The sequence below is a fragment of the Zonotrichia leucophrys genome, chromosome 17, assembly GCF_028769735.1.
Source record: "Zonotrichia leucophrys gambelii isolate GWCS_2022_RI chromosome 17, RI_Zleu_2.0, whole genome shotgun sequence".
Taxonomy (NCBI): Eukaryota; Metazoa; Chordata; class Aves; order Passeriformes; family Passerellidae; genus Zonotrichia; species Zonotrichia leucophrys.
The window spans coordinates 2,708,088-2,714,250 of NC_088186.1; positions in this window are offsets into that span (position 1 = coordinate 2,708,088).

The window sequence follows — 6,163 nt, forward strand, 5'->3', positions numbered from 1 at the left end:
TATAATGTATTGGGTTTAATATATGATAAATTATATAGTATATATTTATAAGTTATACTATATTATTAATGAATATATTGTTATATTACATTTATGTTATAATAGAAAATTATATTATTAATTATAGATAATAATAATAATAATAATAATAATAATAATAATAATGAAGACTCTGCCCCTCCAGTGCTGTCCCTGCCATCCCTCTCCTCCCTGCAATTCCTCCTTTATCCCCCTCCTTTTCATCTCCTTCTCCTTTCTCTTTCCTCCCGCTCTTCTTCCCACACTCCCCCTCTGAGCCCCTCTCCTGGACCACACATCCCCACGCACTGCAGACCTTTCAGACCCAGCAGCTCTTTCAAAAGCATCCAAGAGGCCCCGGGGGCTCCAGCCCACCAAATCAAACTCAAATTTGCAGCTTATATGCAAACATGATGTGTGTGGAGGCCGGGGCTCTGCTGGCACACACGGAGAGTAAACAGAAACACATGGCTGAGCCTGGAGCTTTGGGGAGGGATTTTAACCAGAATTGGGGAGGGATTTTAACCAGCAGTGCCCAAAGGGGGTGAGTCACATCCATTCAGCTCCAGGGGCACTGCCAGGCTCAGTTCCCACGCCGTGTCCATGGCCAGGCTGCTCTTGAGGGCTCAGAGGGAGAATCTGGGGGGAGCCAGAGGTTTCTGCTCTGCAGCTGAACCGAAAACCACAAGGGCAAAGTCAGACAGGCTCAGACCCAAAGGGAGAATCTCTGCCATGTTTCCTTTTCTGGTTCGTCGTGCAAATGCTGTGTTGCACACGAAATTAAAACCTTCCTTTCCTTCTTGGGGCTGTTCAATATCCTTTAAAGGCCTTTTCTCTTTCTTTTGAGGCTGGGAGCAATTTCTCAGGGAGAACGCTGCTCACCAGAAGCACGTTTCATATCTGACAATGATGAGACAAAAAACATTGAGCAGCTCAAGAATTAAACTTGTTGCTGGCAAGGCTTGGTGCAAAGTACTTCAATGTTTTTATTGCATCCATCCTTCCTCCTCTTTCCCTGTGAAGCTGCTGCCTCAATTTGAGGCATGCCAGCAGACAGCTTCACACATTTTCCAACTTTGAACCTCTTATTTGTGAAACCAAAGAAACTCTTCTCTTGCAGAGCTCAGCTCCTGCTAGCGTGGCTCTCCCACTCCACCTTCCTGTCGCCTGCTGCTACTCCTTGCTTGATGCATTTTCTCATCTAAAGGTTTCCTAAAACGTGCTTTTGAGGCTTAAGAAATGTAAATGTAAATAATAAAAATGTCAGTAATAATAATAAAATAATTAATTTCCCCTGCCACCCTGGGGGCTTCCTTACAGCTCTGCCTCCAAAGTGGATTTAGCCGGAGCCTTGGATGAGAAAGATGCAAGGAAAAGCTCGCAGGGACGCCAGAGGAGGGCAGAAGGAGGCAGAGGGACAGAGCATGGCTCCTGTGCTCAGCCCAGTGTCCCAGCTGTGTCTGAGCCCTGCCTGGCCTGCGGGGACAGGGGGTGGCTCTGCTGTCACATCCTCACAGCCCAGGGATGCCTTTGGGGAAGGGATTCAGCACAGAAGGAAAGGGAGATAAGGGATGACTCCTTTCCCCTGCACATCAAAGGGTTTGGGTTTATCTCCAGGTCCTGCCTGGTTGGGGCTCCTTTCAGCCAGGCTGGGAGGGGATGGGCTCAGCTCTGCCTCACTCGGGGACCTGGCCAAAATCTGGGCACTGGGCAGCCCTGGCAAGATTTCTGTGCCCCTCAGGTGTCCCTGAGCCCGGCCTGGGAGCTGCTGCTGCCCTGAGGTGAGGGGGAAGTGTCACAGACATCTTTTATGAAAAATCCTTTCCTTAGGATTTTACTCCTGAGAAGCTGAGAGGCCTCAGGAACAAAATGTAAACATTGATTGTCTGCTGCTGTGGAATGCAACAGGTGCATCTGTGATTGGTCTCATGTGGGTGTTTCTAATTAATGGCCAATCACAGTGAGCTGGCTCTGACAGAGAGCCCGAGCCACAAACCTTTGTTATTATTCTTTGCTATTCTATTCTCAGCCAGCCTTCTGATGAAACCTTTTCTTCTATTCTTTTAGTACAGTTTTAATGTAAAATATATCATAAAATAATAAATCAAGCCTTCTGAAACATGGAGTCAGATCCTCGTCTCTTCCCCTATCCACAAACCCCTGTGAGCACGGTCACAGGGAAGGGACAGCAGGGAGCTGTGGCTCCAGGTGAGTTTGAGGTTGGAGGTGAAGCTCCTTCCTGCCATTCCAGACGGGATCGTGGGAAGAGCTGGGGGCTGTGGCAGCAGGAGATGGATGGGCTCAGGGTGGAGGGGGGAGCTCGGCCCATTAGGAGAGGATGAAGCACAGCAGGGAGGTTAAAAGTCAACATTTCCCTTTCCCAGCTCCTCCAGGTCACAGGGAGCTGCCCAAGGTTATCACCTGGGGAAGGCAGTGAGGGCTGGGGTGCTGGGACAGGGGGCTCAGCCCCACTCAGGGACAGCCCCATGGGGCTGTGGGGACAGCTACAGGACAGACACCCTCTCCCCAGCCTGGGGAAGGGCACACACAGCTCAGGGACACAGAAATACTGAGGGGGGACAGCAGGGAACACTCGGGGGGCTCAGGATGGGCTCTGAGCACAGCCCATGGGGTTGTGCTGTCCTGCTCCTGCTGTCCCCACTGCTGCACCAGTGCAGGCACAAATTGTGCCCTGAGCCCTCTGCGTCCTGCCCGAGCTTTGCTGCGTGTGGGATTCACATTCTCTGAACCAGAGAGGAGCAGCGAGAGAAGCAGAGAAAGGAATGATCTAAACAATTCTTATCTCATTCCCTGCTCCTGTGTTGTGCCAAAGTAGAATGGAAGATGGAGATTGTTTACCCAGAGTGATGGTGTTTTGTTTCCTTGGCCTGTCAGGGCCAGGTGTGTGTGTGTGTGTGTGTGTTTGTGTGTGGGGACTGTGGGCTGACAGTCACGAGATTCTGGACAATTGTGTGCAGTTGGGTGCTTGGGCAGATTCAGTTAAGATGTAATGTAATATAATGTAGAATAATATAGTATTTAATAAATAAATAATATTATATATTTATTACTATTCTCTATAAAATTATTTAATTATTATTTATTATTATATTAAATATATATTTCATATAATAATTATTAAATATATAATATTGCTATAATAATTATAATTATAATTATAATTATATGTGTAATTAATATAATATAATATAATATAATATAAATTATCTATATTATATATAATTATTAATATATATAATATCATATATTATAATTATATTGTTATAACATTGTTATAATTTATAAATTTATTATTATCGTTATTCATATAATATATATTAATTATTTGTTATTGTAATAAATACTATATATTTATTACAATAATTATAGAATATATAATAGCGTATATTTATTATTATATATTATTATAATATAATAAATATTATATAATAAAGTAATTTATTAGCCATCTGATATCCATGGAATGAATCCTCCTCATCATTCCTCCCTGCCATGGGGTTCAGCTTGTTTACTGTAGCTGGGTGTGAGATGGGGCCCAGACTCTGCTGCAGCGGCTGTGGTTTGATGTCATTAATGTGACAAGCTGGATTAATTAAGTGTGTTTGCAGGCATTCCTGCCTTTCCCAGGGCTTTCACTTCAAAGGGAGGCAAACCCCGAGAGCATCTCCCTGCTGAAACACCTCTGGGAGCCTTGTCAGGGCTTTGTGGGAGCATCCAAACCCTTCCTGCTTCCAAACCTGAGCCCACACAGCCTTGGGGACAGGGCTGGGGCCTGGCTCCCTCCCCTGTGGGTGCTCCCCACTGCCCACGGCACTTTGTGTGCCCCCAGCTCTGCCCCAACACCCCAGGCAGCAGCTCCTGGCTGTGACCTGTGAGTCTGGAAACTCCAGCAGGACAAAGTGACTTCTTTTGAATCCCCAGAAGAAGTTTCACGCTCCTGCTGGGTTTGTCCTCACGAGGTTTTGGAGTGTTTGGTAGCAAAGTGAGGCTGTTCCAGAGCTCCCCTTGCATCTGTTTCCTTTGCCTGTGTGTCCGGCAGAGCCTTTTGCCCCAGTTTGCTGATTTTGTGACCATGGCCTTCAAACTCCCTCTGGAGAGGACAGCAGCTGCGAGAGGAGCGCTCACCTGCACTGGGAGGGAGGAAAAGTGTTTTAAAGCTGGGGGAAATGCTGCTTTTTATGTCGAAATAGCACCTGGGAGCATGTGGCCATGGCCCAAGGAGCCTCCAGGCCTCCAGCCTGGCAATGGCAAAGAGAGAGGTGACAGTGGTGACAAATGCCTGTGCTGCCTCTCCAGCACATCAGGGATGATTTGTTCCCAATTTGATGCTGTCCCCAGGATGAACAAGGAGAGGGGACAGGTGACACGTCCCTTCAGCAGGGAGCTGGCAGCATCAAGGGCAAGATTTGATATTAAAGAAGCAAAAGTTGGAACAGGGAGTGCTCAGCTCTCCCCTCCCTTCCCCTGGCAGCTCAGTCCTTATTCAGCCCCACTCCCTTTTCCTTCTGGGATAAACCAGGAACGGCTGGATTGGGTTTCCTTCACTTTGCCATTGATGTGACCACCCCACAGAGGGGGAAGATCCCAATGTGTCCATGCTGGGCTGAGAATCAGCTCCTCTCCAGGAACACTCTGGAAAATTCACTTCCCAGGGCCTCTGCATGGGGAGGAAAGCGGAGGCACCGTGGTGGCTCCAATTACAATGTATTTAACATTTCTGAGCTCAGGGGGCCTCACTGCCTCACAAGTGGGTCAGCCCTGAGCTGCAGTGCCAAAGTGGCTCCAGGATTAAGTGTGGTGTAACTGGAGCCCTGTGCTGGGAAGGGGGATTTGTGTGCCTGTGATTGCACCGAGCTCCCTGACCTGTGCACAGGGCTCAGCCCTGGGTGGCACCGTGTCTGTTCTGGGGGCTGAGCCCTTCTGCAGAGCTTTTGATGATGTCCCCGAGGTGCTGCTGGGTGGTCTGGCCTAGCACTGTTAGATGAGAAGATCTCCACTAGCAAAGCCTCGAAATAAATGGTTATCACAGCTCCTTCTGGCAAGAAAGATCACAAATGTTGGATTTTTCCAAAGAAAGTTGGATCTGGCTGATGCTGGCTGTACTGGTACCCACTGCCCTTGTCCTTGCCCCATCCCCAAAGCTCTGCTCATGTTTTTGTCCCCACTGCAATAATGTCTGTGTGGGGTTCCCTGTGGTGCAGCTGCTGGGGAGACCTGGGTTTGTTTCTGGAGGGATTTCTGACTTTTGGCACTCCTGCTACAGAAAAATGAATCAAAACCAGAGCTGAAGTACCGTGTCACCCCAAGAAAAGCAGAGTGAAACACCCATCATCCTGGTGTGATCAACACTGACTTTACACTTTGAAATGTTGAAAAGCTGGGAAATGAGCAGCATCGTTTCCCAGCAGGGATGAGAGGTGGTGGCTCTGACAGGCAACAATGACCCAGGCTGGGCCGTTTCCTTGAATGTGTGTCCATGGTGCTCTGCACAGCCTGGAGCAGCAGTTCCTGCCCTCACAGACACCCCACCTTCCCCTGGTTGGCATTTTGGGAAGCCCAGCCCGTGCCATTGTGCCAGGAAGGGATTTTGAGAATTTCTTTCCAGCTGTGGAGGGAAAACAAAACCCTTGAGCTTTGAAATCTGGGGGAAGTGCAAGTGAGAAAACAACTGCAGCCTGTATTTCCTTGCTCAGAGAGGAGAAAAAAAGGGGTTGTAATCAAAGACTCAGCTCTGCTGGGCTTTGCTTTGTCCTGTGGCTCTGCTTTCCCTCCGAGATATCAGATCCTGTCCCCTGAGGCTGCTGGCAGCTGTGCCAGCCGGGGAGGCATGGTGTGACCATGGTGTATGTGCAGATGGACACAGTGACACGCACACAGACACATTGACATGCACACAGACACACAGACACACAGACAGACAGACATACACACAGAGCAGCTGCAGGCTCAGGGCTCCAGGGGCAGCCCCAAGCCAGCCTCGGGCTGCAGCAGAGGCATTTCACATCCTTCCTAGCACAGCCCCAGGGGTCAAGGACTGCAGGGAAGCGTGAGCTGCTGCAGCAGGAAAACAGGAAGCTCTGGTGGCACGGATTTGTGTCACTGAGCAGCCCCAGGGAGCTGTGGG